Raw genomic sequence first — 27,781 nt, 5'->3', positions numbered from 1 at the left:
TAAATAAATGATAAGAAAATCATAGTGGTTAATATTAATTGAGTACTGACTATGTGCGCCAAGACGATGTGCAAAGGCTTTTAAATGGATTGTTTTGTTTAATCCTCACAAGACTATTCTTATTCCAATTTTTAGGTGAAGAAACTCAAACTTAGGATGTGGAAATAGAGCAGGTTCTCACAGCCAATATGGTATTGTGTCAGAATTTAAACCAAGGTTTTCTCCCTCAAAGCCCAAGTTCTTCACCAACATGTTTTTGTATTGTGGTAAAATAGATGTAACCCAAAATTGACCGATTTAACCACCTTTAAGTACACAGTTTTGTGGCATTAAGTACAGTTACATTATTCTGCTGCCATCACCAGCATCCATTTCCAGAACATTTTCATCTTCCCACACTGAAACCCTATACCCATTAAACACTACCACCCCATCCCAGCCCCTGGCAACCACCATGCTACTTTCTGCCTATGAGTTTGACTGCTCTAGTGCCCTTGTATAAGTGGCATCATACAGCATTTCTCCTTTTGTGGCTGGCTTACTTCTCTTAGCATAACGTCTTCAAGACTCATCCATGTTATAGCAAGTGCCAGAATTTCCTTCCTTTCTAAGGTTGAATAATATCCCATTGTATCTATATACCACAATTTGTTTATCCATTCTTCTATCGATGGACACTTGGTTTGCTTTCACCTCTGCCATTGCAAATAATGCTGCTTTGAACATGGGTATGATAAATATCCATTCTAGTCCCTGCTTTGAATTCTTGTGGGAATATGCCCAATACCCAAGATATTTTGAATACTTTTATTCTTTTTGCTATTGGCCAGTTATTTTTTGCCTTTTGTTTGTTAGTTTTTGTGGATAAAGCAATTATAAATGTGTAATTATCTAGAAAGATTCTTGTGTCATCCGTTTTTAAGTTTATTTACTTATGATTCTTAAGTCATCGTAAGCAGGAGGAGGCTGGGCCGGCTCACATCTTTGGTAAATGCAGGCACATTCGGGCAGGCTGGTGAAGCAGAAAGAATTTTTCAGGCCAAATATATTTTAAATATAATTTCCCCCCCTTGGCTAACATGATCCTTTGACATGCTTTCTTAGGCATTAAGGACATGACAAGCCACTAAAGAATTTAGAGATAGTTAGAAGGAGATAGAAGGGGAAAGGGATTCTAGTAAAAAAAAAAAAAGTTGTGGTTCTGAGGTCTACTGAGAAGCAGGAAGGAAATGTATAAGCACATTGGTGATGTTAAAGTCTGTCTTCAAAAAAGGCAAAGGATATAATTTAAAAAGAAAAAAAGGACAGGATCAGCTAGGGCAGGGCACTGAGAGATAAATGCCCTCAGAAGTCTGCTTCCGCCACTGTTAAACTTTTATCAGTCTTTTACCAATTTTTATCAGGATCCCACTAAATAATTATTTTCTCAAATATATTTACCTTAAGCCAAAATAATCTATTCCCCCTGATATACACTTGGGTAGGACCCTAGTTTTTCTTTTTCATCTGGGTTAAAGCAACCACCAGAATTTCCTTTGTTGGTTTTCTGCCATTTAAACCATCCTTCATCACCTCATCACTGTTTTTATTACCACAGCAGCATAGCCGGCTGGGGGGACCAAGAGCCCTTCAGAAAGAGAGACCTGGCCCTGCCTCAGGACTGACACTGTAACCCCATATTTTTTTACTTTATCCCCCTCAATCTGTTTCCTACCCTAACAACAGAGATTAAAAAACCCAACTCAAAGGTTTTTTTTCTAAAGGAGCAGATGAGACCGTTTTCTAGTATGTAGTATAGGCTTAATAACTAGACTTAGTGCCTGGATTTGGGACTGAATGAATAGTTTTCAATCCATCTTCTATATTTTATTCACATAATGTAAATATGTGAAAGGGAGGTTCTTACTTTTTCAGTCTTGTATTTATAGATAAAGTTGTGTAATATAAAAGCTATAGGATTTTTGCCACAGAACACTTAGGAAGGTATTGACTGAAAGTGATGTCATTTGTATAGAAGCTGAAAGATACAAAAAGGCACATCACAAAAGAAAGAATACAGATAGTCATTCATTCAGCAAAAGGAGGAGAGACAATTAGAGATTAAGAGAGATTCAATAGGCATAATAGTTAAGTGTAACGTTTGGACTTGTTTTGATGATGAACTCAACAATCAGTAAAAAGCCATCTTTGATACAATCAGGAATTTTTGAGAACTGAAAATATTTTTTATTAACTCTTCAGACTCTGGTTTTCTCTTTCTTTCAATCATAAAATTAATACATAACGTTATCTTAGTTTTAGATGTACAATATAATAATTCAATAATGGTATACACCACAATGGAAATTTTTTGTGTTTTTTTAAATTTTTATTTAAATTCTAGTTAGCTAACATATAGTGTTAATATTGGTTTCAGGAGCAGAATTTAGTGATTCATCACTTACATATAATACCCAGTGCTTAACACAAGTGTCCTCCTTACTACCCATCACCCATCAAATCCATTCCCCTCCCTCCCTTCCAGTAACCCTCAAGCTGTTCTCTATAGTCAAGAGTCTCTTATGGTTTGTTTTCCTCTCTTCCACCCCTTTCCTTATTTAGAAAATAAAATACATTATTTTCATTATAAAATATTTAAGTCACACAAAAAGTATAAACATCACATAACAAGTAACCATGTATATATCATCCACTTGAGACACCACAGTGGAAATTTTCAATACAGACAAGATCATGACTTGAGCCAAAATCAAGACCGAGACGCTTAAATGAATTGAGCCACTCAGGCACCCCAAAAGTGTTTTATTTTTAAGACCACTGTTCAGAGAATGGATGGGAGGAGGGGGAAAAGTGAAAGTACACAAGCCAAGCAGACAAGGGAAATAGAGAGGAGTGGGCATATTTTAGTGATTTTGGAAGTAGAATCAATAGAACTTGGTAAGGAATTTGCTATGCGGAGTAAGATAGAGGAAGTGCTAGATTTCTGTTTTAGGGAGCTGCCATCATCTATTAAGATGAAGATTCCTGGAGTAAAAACAGTTAGGGGGAAGGTCAGCAAAGGAAATCTTTCCAGAAGGCAATTGGCTCTACGCATCCAGAGCTCAGCAGAGACATCTGAGCTGCAGACATAGATCTATGAGTTTGTGGCATTTATTTAAAGTTTATGTATTTTTGAGAGAGAGAGAGAGAGAGAGAAAGTGTGCAGGAGACAGATAGAGAGAAACAGAGGGAGACAATCCCCAAGCAGGCTCCATGCTGCCAGTATAGAGCTCGAAGGGGGGGTGGGGAGGGTGGAGGTGGGGGGTTGTGGCTTGAACCATGAACCATGAGATCTGGACCCGAGCTGAAATCAAGAGTCAGACACTTTACCTACTGAGCTGCCCAGGCGCCCCTGTGAGCTCCTGACATTTAGCTGGCATAGAAAGCCATGGGAAAGACTAGAACTTCCCAGAAAAAAGTATACAACAAGAAAAGGGCCCAGGATCCAGCTCTGGGGGGCTCCAACCCTTAAAGATCTGAGGGAGGAAGAGATAGCCCACAGAGAGTGAGAAAAAACAACCAAAGAAAAAACGAGGAAAACCACAAGAAAAAGGTGCTGTGAGAACTAAGGGAACAGTGGTATAAATGCGGATTATGGGTGATGAGCATTGAGGAGGGCGCTTGTTGGGATGAGCAATGGGTATTATATGTAAGCGATGAATGATGGGAATCTATCCCCAAAACCAAAAGCACCAGTTAGCTAACTTGACAATAAATTATATTTTAAAAATAAATAAATAAATATGCCATAAATAAATAAATAATACATACATACGTACATACATACATACATACTGATTAGTAGTAGTTGAAAGAGTCCAGGGATACCTTGTTTTATTGCACTTCACAGATACTGTGTTTTTTACAAACAAGGTTTGTGGCAACTCTGCATCGAGCAAGTCTTTTGGCATCATTTTTCCAACAGCATTTACTCACTTGGTGGGTCTGTATCACATTTTGGTAATTCTCACAGTATTTCACACTTTTTCATTATTATTATATTTGTTATGATGACCTGTGATCAGTGATGATGATTTGCTGAACACTCAGATGATGGTTAACATTTTTTAGCAATGAAGTATTTTTAAATCAAGTTATGTGCATTGTTTCTTAGACATGCTACTGCACATTTCATAGACTACAGAATATGTGTAAACATAACTTTATATGCACTGGGAAACCAAAAAAAATCCAAATTGATTTGCTTTATTGCAATATTCACTTTATTGTGGGGGTCTGGAACAGAACTGGCAATATCTCCGAGGCATGCTTGTATTTTTAGAACTGTGTTTTTAGTACCTGTGGGTTAAAATCAGCTTTTTTAGGCTTCCTTCATAATCATGCCATAATTTAAGATATTCATGCTGTAAACTTTACAGCATTGTTTCCACTGCATACATATTTTCCAGTTACAAGCTACTAACATAAAGAAACTTTAAAGCACAACCAATCCTTAATTGAGGACTGTCAGAAGCAAAGCAAGAGGAAAGTTAAACCGTAACACTCGTTGAATTCTTACTGTTTGCACAGGTTTATCATGCCAGGAGTTGTAGAAGCAACCAACATTTATTGGTTCTCTTTCAGATGACGACAGCTAACATTTATAGAGTGCTTACTTTGTGGTGGGCACTGTTTGCACTGTGAACTCTTTTAATCCTCACAGTAATGCTATAATGTAGGTTCTATTATGGTACTCACTTTACCAATGAGGAAACTGAGTTGCCAGAAGTAAATTCTCTAGGATGAATGGAGCCTGTGTTTGAATACTTGCAGTCTGACTTCTGATTCCAGAACCAGTCCACTTCGTCGCTGCTCTGCATTACTTTCATTTTTATACCTAGTCTCTTATTTTTAAAACATTGAAAGCCCTACATTATAGACATTGTTGCATGCATTTTAGAGATCACTGAAAGGGAACATGGAAAGGTTAAGTAACTGCCAGAGGTCACATATCCATTATGATCAGCTTAGAGAGTCTAACAAAGATTATTAGCAAGACCCCCTAAACTACATTTTATTTCTACTAGGTGATACCAGACAGTATGGTAGATGGAAAGATTGTAAGATATGGTCTTGGTTCCCAAGAATCTCAGGGTAGAGAGAAGACAAAAGCTATTTAAATAAGGTAATGTCTGATAAGTACCAAATGAGCGGTAAAAACAGTGATTATTAGAGAAATTCAGACAAACAAGAGACCACTGGATTTTAATGACTGAGATTTAAATAAGTACAAAAGAGACAAGAGAGATTTGCTGGATGAAGAAAACGGGATTAGTTAAAGAATGGCAGGACAGCATAGAGCAAAAAGAAGGCAGACAGACTAAGGTCACACATCTCAGTTCTGCCCACATATTTCTATATGGCCTTGGTCACTTAGTCTTCTAAGCTTTAGCCTTCTCATCTGTGTAATGAGGCATTAAAACCTACCTCTTGGAATTTGGCAATTATTATGAAGTTATGTGATTCATACACAGGATTCAGGGGTAACTTGGGCTAGAATCCAAATACTATCATAATGATAAAGTCTGAGGGAATGCCTAACTTCTGAGCATCTGTGGCATGATTATATTAACTGCTTTATTTGGAGACAGCCCAGATTCTGCAAGTACTCATATGTGGTTTTAAAAGATTTTCTTACTTTAAATTTCTTTTGAAAGTCTCATGACAGCAGGTATTTCATGAAGTTGGTTATCCCAGTGGTTTTCGCCTTTAACACTCATTTGCACGATGGCTTGGGGAATGTCATTTTCATTTGTATGGTTTTCCTCAGCCACAGCTTAAGAAAAAAAGGGAAATTTTAAGCATGATCTGTTCCTTACACCATAGACATTCTCAGTGACAAAATTATAGAACTGTTGGCTTCCTTTAATGTGGCATAGGCAGGTTTGGTGGCTAAGCCTCCAACTGCCAAAATAGAATACAAGCAGAATTTGAAATATGTCTTGAGACAAATAAGCAGTTATTACAGAGTAGAAAACATGCCAAGCTGCCTCATTTTTCCTTATATATGAATAGTTGGATTCCCCAAAATAGAAATCTTAGAGGCACACAAACCACCCTAGGGGAGTATGAGTTCTGAATTGTTTTCCTATAATAACAATGGTCTAATATGCTCTTACCTGGTTTCTTGTGTGGTAAAGAGCAAAATTTAGAAAACAACTGCATAGAGTTTGGAACACGATCTTTGACCAACAGAACAGAATGAACCTGAGGAGTTAAGCCATGGTTTTTTGTCTTTTGCGTCAACAAGCAGTCTTCTTATCCTTCTCAATGTCCACCTTTAGCTATGCAGGATATTACAAAGGAATTTTAATATACTATACACTATATATATTCATGTATATATAATATATTATACATATACGTACATATTTTATATACACTCTACATATACGTACTATATATGTATATACATACACACACACATACATGAATACACACAATAGAGGACAAAAATAGATAGGAAGTGCCTTGAAAGAATCAAATTTCAATATGGCTCATTTGTGAATGAAATCTATAATAATATTTAAGGTTAATGACTGCCAATGCTACTGTTACCATACTTAACTAGAAGTTAAACAGCATGACTCTTGTTAATGCTAATAATCATGAACTCTTAATTAGGAAAGTTGTAAATACAATGGTTTTTTAAATCTAATTTTAGATTTGCAATAGGACCTTTATTTATGTGGACTTTTGAAATGGAACTAATGAGGTATAGATGTTATTTGAAGTATACCATTTTTTTTAAGTTTATTTATTTTGAGAGAGAGACAGAGAGAGTGAGCAGGGGAGGGGCAGAAAGAGAGAGAGAGAGAGAGAGAGAGAGAGAGAATCCTAAGCAGGCCCCAACACAGGGCTCAAACTCACAACCAACACGGGATTCAGATTCACCACCATGAGATCATGACCTGAGCCAAAGCCAAGAGTCAGACGCTTAACCGACTGAACCACCCAGGCACCCTTGAAGTATAACTTTTAAGGAAATAAATAACGTGAAAAATCAGAACTACCGTATCAGGATAAATACAGCAGGAGTTATGGATATGCACACTGAATTCACTTCCACTAAAAGGGAAAAAAATAACTTTGAGCTTCATCTCGTCCCAGGTGCTAAAACATGACCATGTCCTACATCCCTACATTCCATCTTACAACAGCTCTATAAGGCAGAGATTATTACCCCCATGTTATATATGAGAAAACCAAGGCTCACCATGGTTAAGGAATTTGCCCAAGACCATGCAGCTGACCTCTCTTGTGTTCTTCACTATTCCACAGTGCCTTAGGAATAGAAAAGTCAACAAATACATTGGGTTCTTTTGAGAGGCAAAGGACTTTATTGCTCACAGCAAAAGCAGTAGCCAGAGCATCATGCTTGTACTGGTTCTACATACCCTTTAAGTCCTGTGGGGACAAGGAAAGTAGACTTACCTGGATGCCTACACATGCAGAGGATTATGATACAGGAGAGGAGCCCTGAGTTTGGGAGATGCACTGCTTTTATAGTGAGTAGAAGCAATTCTGCTCTTGGGGGGGTGGGAGGGGAGAGGTTACCTCATCCTTCTATATGGCTCAATACAAAACAACCCTGAGAAATCTCTCAACACATACATTTTGAATGCCTATGGTGTGAAGGGCACCATACCAAACACAAGAAATACACATCCTGATCCTATGGGTCTTCTAGTACAGACGGGACTGGCTGCGGAATGTGAGGATCCCAAGCCAAAGTGAGAATGCAGGCTTCTAGGGGCACCTGGGTGGCTCAGTTGCTTAAGCATCCAGCTCTTCATTTCAGCTCAGGTTATGATCTCATGGTTCGTGAGATAGAGACCAGAGACGGACTCTGTGCTGACAGCTCTGAGCCTACTTGGGATTCTCTCTCCTTCTCTCTCAAAATAAATAAATAAACAAAAACATGCAGGCTTCCCATTCAAAAATTGTTAAAAATTTCAAGATGGTCACATCAGAGCATTAAACCGATCATTGAGCCTTTCTAAGCACAGGCCCCTGATACATACCCACGAAGCTGGCCCTGAGCACAGTAGGGCAAACAGTCCCACTGCCTGTTTTTGTACAACCATGGGCTAAAAGTGGGTTTTCACATTTTTAAATGGAAGGAGAAGGAGGAGCAGGTGGAGGAGGAGGAGGAAGGGAAGAAGAAGGGGGGGGATTTGTGACATTTGAAAATTATATGAAATAAAAGTTTTAGTGTCCATAAATAAAGTTTTATTAGAATACAGCCACACTCATTTGTTACACATCCTATGGCTGCTTTTGCACAATAAAATCAGAGTTGAGTCGCTGCAACAGGGACCATCTGGCCAAAGCCCTAAATATTTACCATCCAACTCTTTACAGAAAAAGTTTGCAAACTCCTGTTCTGGTAGGAAGGTAGAAAACAAGTGACCAAAAAAAAAAAAAGACAAGCAATAGGGTGTTACAGAGATTCAAAAGAGAAGAAATTACATTCAATTGAAAATATCAGACCATATTAGATTGGAAAGACAGTCTTTCTTGGAGAAAGTAAATGCACCTTGAATAGTGGGCAGGAGTGGGAAGGACCACTTCGGGCAGAGGAAATCCCCTATACACACCTGAGCAGGGGGGCAGCACCATCTTTGGGTTAGACAAAAAGTCCACTCTGACTGTAAGGCAGTTTTAAGTAAGAAAGAAAATAATATACTACACAAGGATTTTATTTCGGTAGGGCAACAGAGTAACTGAAGGTTTCTTGAGGAGGAGAGTGACTTGCTCAATATGCTTTAAGAGAATTCATCTGGCAACAATGTGTAGAATAAATCACAGCAGGAACAGACAGGAGGCCACCAGGCAAGGTAGGAAGGTGTGGCTAACGTCCAGGAGTTGAGAGGTAGTGCCAACCTAAACAAGCATGGTCTCAGTAGAAAAGAATTACTTATAGATGTGCCAACTGACTGATGGTTTGAGAAAAGGCAGAGAAAGGAGGATCAGGTTTGGAAACTGTTTAATTTTAAAGACAGTGATACAATTAACAAAAGAAGAAAAGAAGAAACTAGTTTGGGGACAAAAGATGGTGAGTTCAGTTGGCATGCGTGACCAGTTGAGGTTGCCATGCAATATCCTGGTGAAGATTTCAAGAAGAGTTTGGTACTAAGACAAGCAGATTCTCTCATTCTTTGCATAATGATAATAGTTTAATACAAGTGTAATGATTTCTAGCCTATCAGAAGAAAAACAAATGTATTTTAATTAAAATAAAGTATTCCCTCAAACTCTGAATAATCCTAACTCCAATCTTCGAAAACCGACTTTGAAAAAAAATAAAAATAAAAAATCAAACGCCTGAAAGTCAGAGAGGGTTGAGAAAAAGAAGAAAAAAACACTGGTATACCCAAGGAACATCTGCTTCCATGAACTTAAGAGTTTCAGGCTTTCAGACTTGATCAAAGTTTCATGCAAAGTCAAATTCATTTAGAATTCATTCACTTAGATTTTATAACAATTCCTACAGACTGCTCTGAAATTTGTCCCTGAAATTTCCATTAAAAAGGGGTTTACTGGGGCGCCTAGGTGGCTCAGTCCTAGTTCAGGAGTTCAAACCCCTCCCCCTCCCGGGGCTTTTTGCTGACAGCTCAGAGCCTGAAGCCCGCTTCAAATTCTGTGTCTTCCTCTCTCTCTGCCCCTCCCCTGCTCATGCTCTGCCCACCTCTCTCTCTCTCTCTCAAAAATAAATAAACATTAAAAAAAAAATTAAAAAAGGGGTAAGAGGGGGCACCTAGGTGGCTCAGTCGGTTGAGCGTCCGACTTCGGCTCAGGTCATGATCTCACGGCTCGTGGGTTCGAGCCCCGCGTCGGGCTCTGTGCTGACAGCCAGCTCAGAGCCTGGAGCCTGTTTCGGATTCTGTGTCTCGCTCTCTCTCTGACCCTCCCCTGCTCACACTGTCTCTCTCTCAGAAATAAATAAAACATTTTTAAATTTAGGGGAGGGGGTAAAGGGGCTTTCTAAGGAAACAGAAATTGCAGAAATATATAACATTCAATTAATCTAAATTGTGGGATACCTAGAAAGCACTTACATACAGAAAATTTAGGATAATTATAATCCATTCTATCTATTCTTTAACTTGGTTAGTTTTCAATTACTATATTCTTTACAGGAGTGAAATTGATTGTACCTATCATTACTCTTCCCAATTTATCAAAGTTCATAAAAACTTATTTTAAGAATAAAGTTGGGGCACCTCGGTGGCTCAGTAGGTTAAGCATCTGACTCTTGATTTGGCTCAGGTCTTGATCTCATGGTTTGTGAGATCCGAGCCCCCACACCGGGGCTCACTGTGCTGACAGCGAGGAACCTACTTGGGATTCTCTCTCTCCCTCTCTCTGCCCCTCCCCTGCTTGCACTCTCTTTCTCAAAATAAATTAATTAAGAAAAAAAATAAGAATAAAGTTAAACTGAACTAAGCAAATGTTAGTTTTCAATGACCTCCCACTCCCGACTTTTTCCTGCATTTTGCTCTCTCTTTGAATCTCTTCTTTCATCAAAACTTCCTTTCATAAAAGAGCTGATATTTTGTAGGGAGGGTATTTGTATTGTAGTCTTTTCTCTAATAGTGTTAAGTTCTCTTGTCAAGCTCCCGCCCTTTTTGGAGCAAGGCATTTTTGGAACAGAGAGTGCTTTCTGTTGCCCAGTAGTCTCACCATAAACCTACCTATGAGTAGTCCTGCATTTAAATATGCAATTTATTTTATTCATATAAATAGTTGATTGAAGTACAAAGTTGTTTGGGATCATCGATTTCTTAACTGAGTTTGGCAGGGTAATTTGGACAAAGAGTTTAGCCGAGTTAAGACACCAGTGTTTGAAATACTTGTCAAGAGAAAAACCCTTTCAAGAATGAAAAAGACCTTGCCCTGGCCTGCTTTCCCTCATGGGAGCTCTAGGTGTGGAGACTGCACGCTCAGTTACTTTCCCAGCCACTTTCCCCAGCACAAAGGAATACGCGAGCACCAACTGTTAGGTGGTTGGTGACTGAATTACAGTTCGCAATAAAGGCATCTTTTAAGTTTCAGAGGGTTTCTAAGCCCTCCGCAACACTGTAATCCGCTGAAGTCGGGGATGCCGACACGTCCATGGGTGCCGAACCAGGTGGCCCAGGCGAAGCTGAAGCAGGCAACCGAAGAGGCGGAGGTGCACCGCGGTACTAGGCTGCCGCGAAGGGCGCCGCGTGTGTCCGGTCTGCGCTGCGGCGGCGCGCAAGGCCCCGCCCCTCGGCTCCCCTCGCTCCGCCCCGCGGCCCCGCCCATTCCCCGGCCGCGCACCCGCGCGCCCCTCCCGCGGACGGAAGCGAGAGCGAGGCTGAACGCCTGACGTCAAGGCGACACCGCCAAACCTCGCCCAGAGCCAGGCGTGTAAACCAGCCCGAGCGGCGGCGGCAGCAGCGGCAGGACCGCCGTGGCGCCGGAGCAGCGACCCGGAGGGAGCGCGAGGCACGGGGCGACGCGGGCTGCGGGGACCCGGTGACAGCGTGAGAGGTTCGCAGAGTGCTTGCGTGGCCGCTGAGGGCAGCGGCGGCGGCGACGGCGGCCGCGCGGGGCGGGGGCCGGGCGCCGGCTGAGGGGAGCGGGTGGGGTGCGGCGCGGGCCGGGCGGGGCGCGCGCGGCGGTCAGGGACCCCGGCGGCGGCGACGGCGGCTTCACGGCGCGCGGCAGGTGGTTCGAGGGCCCGGCGCCCGGCCGGCGAGCGCGCTGCCTCCCGGGCCGGCGGGGAGGAGCCGCCGCCGCCGCCGCCGCCGCCGCCGCCGGGGAACTGCGCGCTTTGCGGAAGGGGTCAAATGTCTGAAATATGGCGGAGGAAGTGAGAGCCCGAGGACCCCCCCACCCGCTCGCTCCCTCCTGCCCGCGGCCGCCGCAGCCTCTCCCGCTGCCCGCCGTTCCCCGCCGGGCTCCCCGGAACACTCGTCCCCCGCCCCGGAGCCCCTTCGCTGGCCACCCCGGTGCCCTCCTGGGTGTGGGTGGAAGTTAGAACGGAAACCAGAAAGTTGTCCTTTGAGAAGACCCAGCTTCCCCCAGCCCCGAGCCAGGACGGGGAGCGTTCGGGGGAAACCACTCCCCGGCGCCCTGCAGGCTCCAGCCTGACAGGGAAAAAGTTTGCCTGAAACGGGACTGGTTCGCTCCATTTGTTGCGGGAAGTGGCAGGAGGAAGGCAGCGGAGGGAGCCCCACCTAGTCTGGCAGCAACCACCGCGTAGGGAAAAACTGTTAAAGGGGCCTTTCCCTTCGTCAGCAAGAGGAAATCTCTTTTCTCTTACAGAGGGAGACAAAATCCAGGAAGTTTGTCGTCTTCTCTGTTACACCATCTCGATGTGTCTTATCCTAAAACTGTCAGCACCATGAATTTTATTTAGAGCTTACCCCAGTTAACCGGGCCATTTGGATTTTTCTTCTGAAAAGAGCTGATGGCTTTTTGGAGAAAAGGTCATTCTTGCGAGTTTAAGTACAAGATTTGCTTCCCCTTCGCCGCCCCCGTCCCCCCCCCCCACCCCCCAGCGCCTTTATTTAGCAAAAAAGCATTTTTGTCCTGCAACTCTTGTTTAGAAGGAACATAAGCAGTTCTGTATTACGGTAACAGGAAATTACATTTTTAACGGGGTAGAAGTTGACACTAAATGCACATCGTGATTTTAAAATTAATTCAGTCTGATCGGATTTTTGTTTTGCTGGTAGCATCTGAGATATATTGAGTGCTTACAACTTAAGCTTCTAACTTGTAAATTTTTGACTTTGTAATTAGAAAACTGTTTAGACTTGCTCAACAAAACTTTTATCTTAGCAAGAAGTAACATTAAAAAAAAAAAAGGGAGATGTTCATTTAACTTCAAACTCCTATCACTCCTAAAAGCTGACTCTTGAATCAAGTATTTGAGTCATAATGGAGTCATGGGACTTTCTAAGGGCCGGAAGGGACTATTTAGGTCATCCAGTCCCACCCTCTCATTTTATGGAGGAGGAAACTGAGGCCTAGGAAAGATAAGATTAGTTAGTGGCCTTGCGGACTTTCAGGACAGTATGTAATAGAGAAACTGGAAGAAGAAATACAGTATTTTTATCGTGAATTAACATTTTTACAGGATAGTAATCATACACAAAACGATTGGTACTTTAATCAAATAGTGTGGAAGAACCACTCCAGTAGTTTCATTTCCAGGTTATAAGAGAGGAAATTGACAGTCAAGGAGGTTAAATAACTTTAAGGACACAGAACCCTGAATGATGGTTTTATTTGAGCCCATCTTTGCTTTTAAACTCTGCACTGCACCAAGTGTTTTCATTTGGATTTTCTTGTTTGGCATTCGTAGTGAATTGTGACATTGCCTTATCTGAGGAAGCCCCAAAGTAAATCTTTAAAACACCTGTAGCCAGTTTTGTTTTAATGTTCCAGGTGTCAGAATACAACTGAAGAGCCCAATAATAAACTGGCTTAATTTTAAAATGTGGTAGGGGGCATGAAAGTAATTGCTGTCTTTTGCATTCTCTCCGTAATACCCCCCTGCTCCATTCCAGGAGAGCCACCTTTTTCTATGACACCTATCTATCACTTCCAACATCTGCTACTGTTCTGTTGTCAATCTTCGTATGATTTTTCTTATCTAAATTGTAAAGTCCAGGGAGGGATGTCTTCTTTGTATGCCCCAAAGCACTGGCATGGTACATTGCTTGTAGATAACGCCAGTTTGTTACATGTAAGCATAATGAGGGTAGGGACTGATCCATTTCATTCCCCATTATATTCTTAGTTCTGAGAACCTTGCCTGTGCACATAACGTTTAGCATTTAGATAGAAGAATTAATTGTAGTAAACATTTAAGAGAGAATATTTGGAGAGCTCTTTGTCTTCCTTCAAAAAGAAACATTTCCACATTGGCTTTGGGATGCATTTATAAATTGGTTTTACAAATTGGTTTTCATTTTATCCTCAAAATAATCCTTAACTATAAGATTCTAATATTTCTCTTAGCTACATGAAAGGAAAGTAAGCCCCCATGGTAAGGAGCATCTGTTGAGTTGTAATAAAGGATTAATCCTAAAACTGTGAACATGTACATAAATATCATATTAAGTGTATTTTCCAATGTAATTCAAGATTTGTAGACCTGTGCAGAGATCGATAACCTGGTAACTATACATGTTTAAATAGAAAGTCTGAGATTGGGATGAGAAATTGCTCATTCAATTTTGAGTTTTCTTGTAGGTGATTGATAAATATTTGTTAAGGGAGTGAAATTAAGCCGTGAAACTGGATCTGGATACAAAGAAAATTTCACTGTTTTACACAGATATTTAGTTTTTTCCCAATTGTATGATTTTAAATAGATAATTTTATTACTGAATAATACCAACATCTTATTGATACACATGTGTCATTTTCCTAGACTTAAAATAACATGTTCCTGTGTATATATAGATAAAGAGAGTGGGTATTGATCTGTACTATCCAAATTTGATACACCAGGAATAGTTTTTAGTATTTTTGAACTAAAGATTCAAAAGTGCTCTTTTTTTGTTACAACAGTGATGTCACATGTTCAGTCTAGAGAAAACTTGACAAAGATTGATCTTTCTTAAACTTTGTGAGACCACATAAAGTTATGACTATGCGCCTTATTTTTCCTCTCTTACCGTTTTTGAGGATTCCATGGTCTTAGAGTTAGGCTGAACTTTTTACTATTAGCCTTTTTAAGTTGGATTTTTCTTTTTTTAGAAAAAGTTAAGAACAGACATTTTGGCTGATGCAATGATTCATTGTAACAAGTAGACAAATTTTTCAGTAAACAGGAGTTCTGTACCATGTGCTGAAACACTTGGTGCTGAAAGCCAGATATTTTTCAGTGTTCTTAGATATTTTGCAGTAAAATCAAAAGGTACTAATTATCATTTGAGGACTTAAGTCTTTAGTTTACTTATTCTTTGGAAATCTGAATACATTGGAAGCGGTAGCTACAAAAAAATAGAATGAATTTATCCATTTGCAGTAAAAGCTGGCTTGCTATACTTAGAGCCTAGTTGAACACTGGATTCACCAATCCCTTTTCCATAGTCGAATTTCTCTTTTGGGGTGGGGGAAAGGGAGAGTACACCTGGACAAGCAGGGGATGGGGGGGGAGAGACAGGGAGAGAATCTCCATCAGGCTTCATGCTCAGTGTGGAACTGATGTGGAGCTTGATCTTACAAACCATAAAATGACCTGAGCTGAAATTGAGAGTTGAACACTTAACCAACTGAGCCACCCAGGCACCCCATAGAATTTCTGTTTTTAAAGACATTTAAAGAAGAAGGATTATTAGGAACTTTTGTGCTGCCTTTAAAGAATTCAAATCACTTCTTAAAATGTGGCACAAACAAAAAGAAATACCAGTATTCCATACTTGCTAGCTTTGGTGTGTTTATTCCTGATGTTAGTCAAATTAAGGCTATACAGCAACTGATTATTATTTCAGTAGCAATTTAAAAAGAATTTTTTTCTGTATTTATATAGGATCAAGAATTTTTTAAACTGTTTCTAAAGAACCTTAAACTTCTGAAAGAAATGAACATTTAGGGAAATGTACCAGGTTTTAAATAATATTTAAATTATCAAAAGAAAAAATTTGCAACATGAACTGCAGAATTTCCGTATGGTTTTTATTATACAGAACAATATCTGGAATATAACTGATTAAAATTGTTTGTATTTGAAGTACTTGAGTGGTAGAAATATGTTTACTTTTAATTAAGAGTCTTAGTCTCTCTAACCATAGAGAGTAATTATCTAATGTTCTGATTTTGGATTTTACATTGAGCTGGTTTTCTAAAGCTTACTCTTGTAGTTGTGCTAGTTTATAATTTTGGAGATAAGCTCCTTTATATACTTTATTTATTTTATATATATAACCAGTGAGACCTTTTAAATTTAAATTGGATTCTGATCTCATGAAATAATTTGCTAGGTAATCTTTTCCAGTGGTGAGGAATTGGATATTTTTAACTGTTGTACAGATAGACTCAATAATGATGTTAAAGGAAGACAGCATCTATTTAAAACCGTTATAAATAATTTTGATTGCCTTAAATTATTGACTTCTTGGAATCACTACCTTCACTACATTATAGATCTTGCTGCATTTTTCAGTAGTTGCTTTGAAAATTTATTTCAGTAAATATGTACTTGTAATAAAATAGATTTTTTCTTATATCCAAAACTTAGCATTTCATTAAATAACTTTTTCTTGAAAATATACATGGAACTGATTGCCTCATTGATAGATTACCTCTACCTGTTGGTTTCCTCTTTGCTTTGTGGGAAGAGAAAAAAGATGAAAGAAAATCTGTTTTGTCCATTTAATAGCAGTTTTTGGAAAAAGCTTCTGGAAAGGAAATGGAAAATGTTATGTAAAATAAAATTCTAATTAGCTGTGTCTTCTAAAATTTATACTTCTCAAATTTATATGTTGGAATATATTTTCCCGTTCACTTTATTCTAAAAAAAATTGGGGAAACTCTCTGAAAGTTAATGGGACTGAGGATATCTATACAATAAAAACTGTAATATAAACTCTGTTTAATTAATAGGTTTTTGGTGTCAAAGTGGTGTGCATATTGCATCCAACTGTTACCTTGTGTTTTAAGGTTGCAGTGAGAATATTACTACATATGTTAACAAAGTTATAGCTGTTTTTTAAGATTTATAAGTTATATTTAAGCTCCCTGATAACAGAACTCAGGAATCCTTTGGTAATATTGAATTCTGTACTGTACAGATAATAAGGATAGGGATGAAGTATATAAAAATGTGTGTGTTTTCTTCTGCTCATAAAATTCATCAACTTGAAATTGCACTGGATTTGTTTTGGTAAGATTGGCTGCATTTTTAAATATTTGTCTTTTTAATCTTCTTGTTAAAATGTTTAGAACAGAAAAGTATAAAGACACTATTAATGTCACTTAAAATCCCACCAGTACAATGAATTTTTAGACAAAATTTGTATTTCCCTTTCTGAAGTTTTCCTATCTCATGGTTCCTCAGAGGGAAAGATAGCATATATTAGAATTGTTGAGGATTTTTTTTTTTTTTTTAAGAGAGTGCACACATAGATGAAGGGGAGGAGGAGAGGGCTTGGAGCCCAACACAGGGCTTGATCTCACAACTGTTAAGATCATGATCTGAGTCAGACGCTTAACTGGCTGAGCCACCCAGCCACCCCTTGAGTTGTTGAGGATTGAGTGGAATATTATCCGTAAATTGTTATAAGGAGTATACTAAAGTAGTATTAGTTCTTGTTCTATAAAACTTTTATTCCTCTGTAGCATTGCTGCTTCCAACTGAAGTTGATTTTTATGGCTCTCATTAATGTATGCATAAGGACTAAGAAAAAATAATTGCGATTGTGAACAGCTTAATAAATTGTCTAGCTCAGTGGTTTTCAAAGTATGCTCCAAAGAATCCTGGGGACTGATTTTACAGTAACAATACTGAGATGTTCTTTGCCTTTTTCATGGCATTGACATGTGTGCCAATGTTGCAAAAGCAGTGGTGGGTAAAACTTAGGGCACCACACTATAGTCATAGTCATTGTATTCTTTACTGCCATACACTAAAAAACAAAAACGTTTCACCTAAATGCACTTGATGAAGAAGTTTAAAAAAATGTTTTTTAATCAAATCTTGACTCTTATACATATTTCAGTATACTATGACAAAATGGAAGGTATGCTTGAAACACTATTTTGCTGCCATATTGAGGATATAACAGTTGTCTATAGGAAAAGCATTTGTGTAATTTGAGTTGCAAGCTAAACCAGCCACTTTTTTCATGAATACCATTTTTGCTTTAAAGAATCCCTGAAAGGGAGGGGGGAGATGGGCATGGAGGAGGGCACTTGTGGGGATGAGCATTGGGTGTTATATGGAAACCAACTTGACAATAAACTATTTGTAAAAAAAATAAAGAAAGAGTCCCTGAAAAAGTACAGTTATTCAGACCTGGATATTAGGCTGACATTTTCTCAACAATGAACAAAATGAGCCTGTTGCTTTAAGAAAGGGATTGATAGTATTTATGGTCAATGATAACGTTCCAGTTTTCAAGTGAAAATTAGAATTTGGAAAATTTATGTCAGTCACTGTGCTCTTGACAGGTTCCCAATATTTAGAAAATTTTTCTGATGATATTGGTAATGTTAACAAAGATAGTTTTTTAAAGATAATATATAATGTGTCAACATTTGAAGATCTGCATGACTCTGTACAAGCATTTTCCAAGTGACCAATGCATGATGTTACAAAATCATGCATGGGTAAGAAATCCTTTGTAAGTTCTAGCTAGACCATTGGTTTTTAATATTCCAGCAGATCTAAAGTTTATTGGTAAGATTTCTATTCCAGTATGTTGCAACCACTTGTCAAATTTTGGTGTAGTATCAGGAGAGTATCCACATTTATCTGAAAAAGGCTACTAAAATAGTCCTAGCTATGTGGTTATTATTCACTTTTTTCTACACTCATTTTTCCATGCTTTGTTCTCAGTGTTTAACATCTTTTATTTAGTTTATATTCTTGTTGGAGGGGAATGTAAGAATAGGAACCATAGATAAATGTGAAGCCATGTTTTCATGTGCTTCATCTTGAAATTTCTATTTAATATGTAGTCATTTTAGGTTGACTTTTTTATAGGCTTCTTGAGCATTCCATTCAACTTTTGACCATAGTAACAGGTGAGTATTATTTTTTAAGCCTATTTCTTGGTTTTAATACTTGGTTTGTATACCTGATAACTCATTAGTTTTTTAGTAGTTGACTTTCACAATTTTAGGATATTTAGTAGCTTTCCTATAGTAAAGCTATCAATTTTTTCCCATTTCAAGTTTAATGTCTCTTTGACCTGAGAATTTGCTGTGTTGCCTACCTTTAGTAGATGTTAAAGTGTATATTCTTTTAATTTTAGCATGCACAGGGTGGGGAAGGGAAGGGGGGGAGAGAGAATCTTAAGCAGGCTCCGCACTTAGCTTAGAGCCAAATGCAGATCCCACAACCCTGGGATCATGACCTGAGCCACAATCAAGAGTCAGATGCTCAATCTACTGAGCCACCCAGGCTCCCCTTTAGTAGATACTTTTGAAACAATTCTAAGTTCTTACCTTCTGAGAGAAAGTGGTTTCTTTTTCATGCTTGTTTAAGAATAGTTGTAGCACTCCTTGTTGAGGATTTTTATAAACCTCGTGTTATAGAACAGCTCCAAATCTTTTATCTAATTATTTAAAGTTTACTTATTTTTGAGAGAGAGAGTCCCAAGCAGACTCTGCACTGTCAGCATGGAGCTTGAAGCCGGGCTCGAACTCACGAACCATGAGATTATGATCTGAGCAAAACTAAGAGTCAGACACACTTAACTGATTGGGCTGCCCAGGCACCCCACTTCCCATTTTTAAAGGAGTTTTAGGCTAATCTGCATTCAGTTCAAGTAATAAGTTTCAGATTATGAAAGAAGGTAGGTAACTAGTAGTTTAAACTGTACTTAATTTCTTGGAAATTTAGTTCCAGCCATTTCCCTAAGTAAAATGGATGTGTTCTGTGAAGGAAAAGAGTCTAAGTCTGAGTTCCACTGAAAGAACAGCGTTGACAGAAGAGGAGAGGCAGAGGCATGGAGTGGTTGAGAGGAATAAGTGTAAAAATGCTAACTTTGGACTAGTTTTGAGGATTAAGCATTATAGAACTCCTGCCTACAAAAGCTAATCCCACAGTGAGGGGGAGGGAGTTTATTAGGGAGCTTTAGTTCTCTCTGTATTAAACAATTACCTGGTCAGCTGTTCTGAACTAGGGAACATAGTGAGATTATATTTTAGGTTCAGGACATCCAAATTAATCACAAGGTTGCCACTGCTCTTGCTTGTGCAGTTTTAGTTGCTAGCTGAAAAAAAAATGTATGAAATTTCCTCTATTTTAGATTTTTTATACTCAAGCTTTCTTTGCTTTGAAGAGTCCTGTCACCTTACTTCATCGTCTTCAAAGGGAAGACAGGATGTGCAAGCTTTTAAGGACAGAAGAGCATTCATAATGTTTTTCTGTTGTTGACATGAAAGTGATGATGGTGTAATAGGCAGTGAAGAGGTAGAAGGGCAGGAAATAGCACAGTAAAGAGTAAGGATGATGATTAAAAGATTCTCTTTCAAATGAGCAAGGCTATTAACCGCATTCACTTTAGAGTTCTGGTTGGACAGGAATGATAAACACTTTGAAAAGCATTTGTGCTGTTTTAGTGATTGATACATCTCGTCTACCAAAGAAAGTGTCCTGGGTACAAGATAAATTAGTGTTATCGATCAGAGATTATGGGGTTTAAAGTAAAAGTTCAGTCACTAAGCAGTGTGAGCTAAGAGTACTTTTTATTCCTCAGTAGACCTTTATGCACTTTTCTCTGAACCTTTACGTGGTCAAATTGGGCACTTATTTTTGCATAAGTTTTAGCTGATATAGCATGAGGGGTAAATTTGAGAAATTATATGCTAGTTTTTGTAGTTGCTAGACCTTTGATTCCAGCCTGTTAAGTAGCATGGCTTAGTGATAATTTTGACCTGAATGTCCCAGGCTTCTCTCTGGCACTGGCTGTAAAACCTTGAACACGTTAACCTCTCTCTTAGGACTTATCTTTCCATTAAAGCAAGTTTGATTAAATGGTTGTTTAGGTCTTTTTGAGCTCTAAAATCCTGTGTTTCTGTGATATTACCCTTGTTTAAGCCAGTCCTCTCTTGTTTGACTCCTACAGGAGCTTCCTAACTTGTTTCAATTCTTGTCCTCATCTCCACCTATCTTTTATAAAAAGGCAATTTTAAAAATTATCTTTTAATGTTTTTTTTATTTATTTCTAGGAGAGAGAGAGAGAGAGAGACAGCATGAGCAGGGGAGGGTCAGAGAGAGAGGGAGCCACAGACTGAAACAGGCTCCAGGCTCTGAGCCGGCAGTCAGCACAGAGCCCGACGCGGGGCCCGAACCCACGAACCGCGAGATCATGACCTAAGCGAAAGTCGGACGCTTAACCGACTAAGCCACCCAGGCGCCCCAAAAATTATCTTTTAAAAATGTAAATCAGATCATGTAATATCCTCCAGTCCCAGTTTTCTCCTGTCCCCACCCCCAGTGGCTTAAAATAGAAACCAGATCCATTTCTTGCTTACTTCACAACTTTATCTCTTCTCCATTGTTAACAAAGCTCTTCCCATACTGGACTTCTTTCTGATCTTGACCCAACTAGCCCTTTACCATCTTTTGAGATTTGGTGTTTACAACTACTCTCTAGTATGATCTTTCTGCAGCTCTGCAATTCTGCCTCAGTGTCAATGTTAGATCTTAGCTCAGCTGTACATTTACAGGGAAGTTTTTCTTGATCACCTTATATAAAGGAGTATCCTCTTTATTATCTTTAGAGCTCTTATCACAATCAGTAATTAACATTTATCTACTTATTCTTTCTTGCCCTCTAAACTGTTTGTTTCAGGAGGCCAAGAATACCATGTCACTTTGCCACCACAATCTCAAATGGTTAGCCCAATAACTGGCACATAATGTTCAACATTTTTTATTTTAATGAAATAAATAAGTGTTATATCTATTTCCAACTATAATTCATTATTTAGGGCATGTCTCTTGAGTACTCATTCATCTGACTGCATGTTAGTGAGAGCTAATTGTTCTCAGTTACTGTATGGTGGGATTAAATTGAGTATGCACAAAAGGTTTTAGCAAAGACATGAAAAGTTAATCTGAAATTTAAATGGCAGTTCAGAATAATAATAATCAATACCCAAATGAGTGATACAGATGATTGGTTATAGAACTAGAGAAATAGTGGAAAATCTTAGGTTCTCGTAGTCCAAAAAGACCTTTAAAATGAGGTGGGTGGATCTACGCATGATATCAAGAGAGAATGTAAGTTTTAAACCAACAGCGAATCAGGGGAGGCGACGGTACAGAAATTAGAAAACGCAGAGTTTGTTCAAAGAAGTGTTTAGTTATTGTAGATGTTTATGAAATGAATTATAGGCCAATTATCCCTCACAATTCTTGGTCCCAGGTATTTTGGAATTCAGAATTTTGTGGAATGATTTGTTTTGAATTTTAGTAAGAGTATTCAAACACTTAATATTTCTAAAGTGAAACATGTATTTCTAAAGTGAAACATGAATAGTCACACTAAATAGGAAGAATAAAAACTATAAATAGCCCCACGGTAGTACTTAGGTGAGGTTTTGCTGTGTAAAAATATTATATCTTCTGAATGAGAAGTGAATCTAAGATTGTTGGAAAGACTTTACTCTTTTATTACGTTGTGTCCTTGGGGAAGACATCAGGGTCTGCAAACATTAGCTTAGAAACAGTCTTAGAATCCAGTTAAGTGTTTGGAGATAGTGAAGATTCATCTGTGTATATTGGCGCCTAAAACATAATAAATGGTTTTTTTTTTAATGTTTGATCGTTGACATCTCATATATTAGCACAGTTTTTTAGTAGACTTTTAACGTCTTTTGAGATATCATGTAGTTTGTCTCCCAGTTCATAAGATTTCTAAGAATTAAGATAATACATTTAATAGTGAGGTAAGAGTACAATAGGAGATTGGAATAGGAACATTATAGGACTGACATCTCTAAAAATCGTTAATCAGGGGCAGGGGGTACCTGGGTAGCTCAGTGGGTTAAGCATCCAACTCTTGATTTCATGGGATTGAGTCCCAAGTTGGGCTCTGTATTGGCAGTGTGGAGCCCACTTGGGATTCTCTGCCTCACCCCTCCCTCCACCCCCGCTTTGCCCGTGTGTGCATGTTCTCTTACGCACATGCTCTCTTTCTCTCAAAATAAATACATAAACATGTAAAAATTAAAATCTCTTGATGGAATCACTTGTTTTTGACAAGGAAGGAAGTATCTGAAAATACTTCTTTGAAACTCAGAATTGATTACAGAAAGTGCCTGCACACTTCTTGTGGTTTCCCCATGTGCCCTCCTTATTCTAACAGCCTAACTAACACCCAAACTTTGGTTCTCATTGCTTCTCTCCACTCATCTGGTATATACTAATGTCCAAGAATACAAACTTATATATGCTATTTTTTTTTTTTTTTTGGATACTGACTTTTATTTCTTAGAATTGCCAAGACAGGCAAATTCTGAAGCTACTTTAAAAAAAAAACAAAACTACTTACTGACCTACTAATTATGCAGGTAAGTGGGCAGTGTATGAGAAAGCCAAATACAAGCATTATTTGTGGCTTCCAAAGTGAGGCATCCACTTTATTTTTCTAAATTGACTTTATTTTACTCAGTAACTGAGAGCATCTTTGAACAAACTGACATGGCAAAATGTAAAAGGAAGAACTTAAATGAGTTAAAAATAATTTCGTAAAACAATTAGTTGCATAAACCAGTGTTGGCATTAAGCAGCTAGCATAAACCTCTGCTTGCTTACATTGAGATACTGAAATTACAAAAGAAAATTATGGGAAGTACCTCTGCTTCCACTGTTTTTTGTTAGTTGGTTAATTTTTCTCCTCTGAACTTTTGGCAGGTTTACTAGGGAATTTTCCATTAGGAATGTCCTGGTCTTGAAATTTCATTTAGAATGTAATCAGTCATGCAAATTATGAACTCACAATCTAAATCATGCATTATTCTTATGGTTTCAAATGCATTTGAGGGCAGTCATATTAAGGTTAGTCATTTAATCCTAGTTAGGAGGTTAACAGTACATTGAAATAAAATGTTTTTTGCAGTCATTCCTTCTTTCATGGAAGATACCAATTCCGTTTTATTTCTGAATTCAGCCTTCTTGAATTGAAATAGATTGTAAAATTATGTTTTAAAAAAAATTCCCCCATCTTTTTAGATAGTGGTGTTTTGTAAAATCTGAGTGTTTGTATTAAAAGAAATATTCGTGATGTCCTTCCATTTATGAAAACAGGTTTAGTTTATTCTGGAATCTACCCTTAACTTAAATTCTAGTTTACCTGCTAGTACTAAAGTGCCTCACGTCTGACTTTGGCCTCTACCTTAACAGCTCATAAACTATACTTTGTATATAGTATTTGCTTGAAATCCATGAAAGCAGATATTTTACCTAACAAATAGGGATGTCTCTCTGGTTAGTGTAGTTATCTTATTCTCCAGCCCGTTCAGAAAACATTATCGAGCATCTTTGGTGTTAGTATAAAATTTTGGAATGGCAAATCACCAAACTTGGAGAAGATGTGACTTCACCTAGGAACAGAAAAATACATGGTTAGCTTTCTTACCCCCAATAATTGGCCATCCCTTTGAGGTGGTTGTTTTTCTCTTTTTCTGTGACTTGTGGAAGTTAGGACATTAAGAGCAAGTTATTGAAATTACTGAAGAATCTGATTTCTGGAGACCTGAGGAACAGAGACACTCTTTTTCTTTACTAAATTGGGGGACAGTTATTTAAAGGCAAAAAGATGAATAAGCCAGTCTGTGGTGAACCTTGACCTTTCTTTGCTAGGAATGTAGGTCTTAGGGACTTTAGGAGGAACAGGAGGAGGTATTATCAGAGTCTTTCAGAGGTGCTTTTAAAGACTGACATGCGCTCACACACAAACACATACAGTCCCTACTATGATGAGTCATCTCATCAGTATGATGACCACTGCTGTAATATCACTTAGCTCTCATAGGCTTCTGGGTCTTCAGATTTAAATTTGATCTGACCTTGAGACCCTCCTTTCCACCATTCCCAGTAGTGGTTTTGTCACCTCTTCCCATATCCCATGCATGGCTCCTTACTTCTGTCATGCCAGGGTGTGGCAAATATGGGCCAGACTACATGTAAGAGAAATACAACATTTGCCTTAAAATGTCTTTTATAGGGGCGCCTGGGTGGCTTAGTCGGTTAAGCGTCCGACTTTCGCTTAGGTCATGATCTCGCGGTTCGTGGGTTCGAGCCCCGCGTCGGGCTCTGTGCTGACTGCCAGCTCAGAGCCTGGAGCCTGTTTCAGTCTGTGACTCCCTCTCTCTCTGACCCTCCCGTGCTCACGCTGTCTCTCTCTCTCTCTCCTAGAAATAAATAAAAATTTAAAAAAAAAAAAAAATGTCTTTTATAGATGTATGGATGTGTGTGTTCACATTTCAAGAGACTTACTAGTGTCTGAAAAGACACAGATCTAAATAAGTCCTGGTTAACTTGCTTTGTAGAAAATAAAAATGCTAGAGACTAGCTTTCCCAGCCTGCTTTACAGCTAGGGTGCAAGTACTTGTGGTAGGTCCAGCAAACAAAGGAATTTTCTTTTTTTTTTTTTCTTTAATTTTTTAAAAATGTTTATGGGGGGGTAGGGGTAGGCAGAGAGAGAGAAAGACAGAATCTGAAGCAGGCTCCAGGCTCTGAGCTGTCCACACAGAGCCTGATGCGGGACTCGAACTCACAAGCTGTGAGATGATGACCTAAGCTGAAGTTGGATACTCAACCAACTGACCCACCCAGGTGCCCCAACAAAGAAAGTTTTCTAAAATAATATAAAGGGAATTTTTGCAGAGCTCCAGTGCCATGAATCCTTTAATGTTAAACTGTTGGCTCTATTAACTACTTCCACAGTCAAAGTAGGCAGAGATTTATTTGAAAATGTAAAAATGTACTTTACCCAACATGCACTTTTCAGTTTTATCTTTAAAGCTTGATTGAGTTTTGGGGTATGTGGGGGCTATCTTCTTGCCATAGATTCCTCTGAAAACACTGTTTAATCATCCTTAGGAATGGTTCTAAACAACTAAATCTGTTGACCAAGTGAATAATGAATGTTTATTGGATGAATGATGAATGAATGAATGAATGAATGAATGTTGTAAAAATGAGCAACAGCAATCATGCCAGAATCCAAAGTCATTGTTTTTTTTTTTTTTTTTGACGATCTTCAGCATTCAGGCAACCCATTCTCAGTGATTCCTTTCAGGTTTTGGGGGGGAAGGGAGGGTGCATATTATTTTGTGGCTAATGCATCTTTGTGAAACTATCAAACAACAGTGCTAGTTATTTAAAATAAAGTATTTTTCAACAGACAGATTCAAATATTTTTAGAGTTACAACCCTATTCCTCCTCCCCCTAAACCACAGTAGCCATTGATAATTAAGTACTATAATCTTTCCCTTTGAGACTGGAGTTGGTCTCAGAATCAATCTCAACACTGCACTCCAGGATATTTTGAGTTGTTGTTTGAGCTAAAACACATTTGCCACCAGTGAATTAATGGACAAGATCTATCCTTACTTCTTTGAGGTTCTAGCTTATAGAGCAGATGTCAGCAAACTTCTTCTGTAAAGGGCCAAATCATAAATCTTTAGCCTTTGTGGACCATACAGTCTCTGTCATAACTGCTCAACTCTACCATTGTAGTATGAGCAGCTGTAGACAATAATGCAGTTGCATGGCAGTGTTCCCACAAAACTTTAATTATTAAAAAATAGGCAGTAAATGGGATTTGACCTGAGGTCTGTAGTTTGCCAGACCCTAGGGCAAGAAACTGGGTTTGATTCATTCAACAAATAATTGCCTTCTATATTCCAACCGTGTTAAGTGCTGGTTATGCAGTAATTAACTTTACATTTAGATTCCTGGCCGTCATAACTGAGTATTTTTTATGCACATGGATGGATCCAAAGCAGCTTTTTGAGGAAAGTATGGCCTGCCCCAGGAATCCACCTCATTTGTCAATATAAGTGAGATCTTATGCAAATACCCTAAGTGGTGCCATGTTGTGTGGTAGTGGTATTAACTAAAAGTAATCTCAGTATGCTTTGGATATCACATGTTAGGGCGTCAAAGTTAACATCCTGTTGTAAAAAATAGCCTTGATGTGTGTATCTGGTTATCTGTGCACATGGTAGGTACACAATATTCTTATAGTCTTGTAGAATAAAGCTGAAATTACTGATTAACTATTAACTCTTTTTCAGTCTCCTGCAGTTTCTTTCCTCTATGCAGTGTATTATTTCTGATCTCTTTATTTTAGTTTTCATCATCTCATTATAGGTTTTTTGTTGCAAACTGGTACATTTTAAAAGTAGGCTATATTTAAATCATTTTAATAAAATTCTTAACATTTCTAGATGTATTGTCCAGCCTTCTGTTAGAATTATTTTTACTCATTTAAAAAGTACCTTTAGTTTTTTCAATATTGGTATGTTTCTCTTCAAAATATCTAGTACTGTCACTTCTAAAATGAGACCAGGTTTCTAGAGGTACCTGGGTGACTCAGTTGGTTAAGCTTCTGACTTCAGCTCAGGTCACGATCTCACAGTCTGTGGTTCGAGTCCCGCGTCGGGCTCTGTGCTGACAGCTCGGAGCCTGGAGCCTGCTCCAGATTCTGTGTCTCCCTTTCTCTCTCTGCCCCTCCTCCGCTCATACTCTGTCTCTCTCAAAAATAAACATTAAAAAATTTTTTTCTTTAAATTAAAATAAGACAAGGCTCTTGACCAAACTCAGGGATCTATATTATGTTGATTGTAGACTCTCTTGCTGTTTTTATTTTCTTTCCCATTTGTGCCCTGAGATCCACTCAGACTGTGCTTTCTATGGAGTCTACTCATATTCCTACATTTTGCTGCCTTCTGTGCCTTTGCTTTCACTTTTCTTTTCTCTAGTATGTTCTTTCCTATTGAAGTGCTGTGCCGTTTTCTTATTTGTCACCTTCTTCATAAATCTCTCCCTGACCCCTCTTCAAATTTTCA

General features: G+C 38.6%; 1 protein-coding gene across 2 annotated transcripts in view; it reads left to right on the top strand.

The window, feature by feature from the left end:
* Nucleotides 1-11,399: 11,399 nt before the first annotated feature.
* Nucleotides 11,400-27,781, top strand: part of RAP1B (RAP1B, member of RAS oncogene family) — a 43,408-nt gene continuing 27,026 nt past the window's right edge. The window contains exon 1 of one of the 2 annotated variants that reach the window (XM_039245626.1): nt 11,400-11,559. The gene's annotated coding sequence lies outside the window, so the exon portion shown is untranslated. Of the gene's footprint in view, nt 11,560-12,399; nt 12,501-27,781 lie in introns of those variants that run through there. The other variant, XM_039245627.1, reaches the window with a different exon arrangement.

The sequence above is a fragment of the Hyaena hyaena genome, unplaced genomic scaffold (genome assembly GCF_003009895.1).
Source record: "Hyaena hyaena isolate Hyena2069 unplaced genomic scaffold, ASM300989v1 scaffold_262, whole genome shotgun sequence".
NCBI lineage: Eukaryota > Metazoa > Chordata > Mammalia > Carnivora > Hyaenidae > Hyaena > Hyaena hyaena.
The sequence above is the reverse complement of the archived record's forward strand: the minus strand, read 5'-3'. Positions and strand labels throughout refer to the sequence as shown.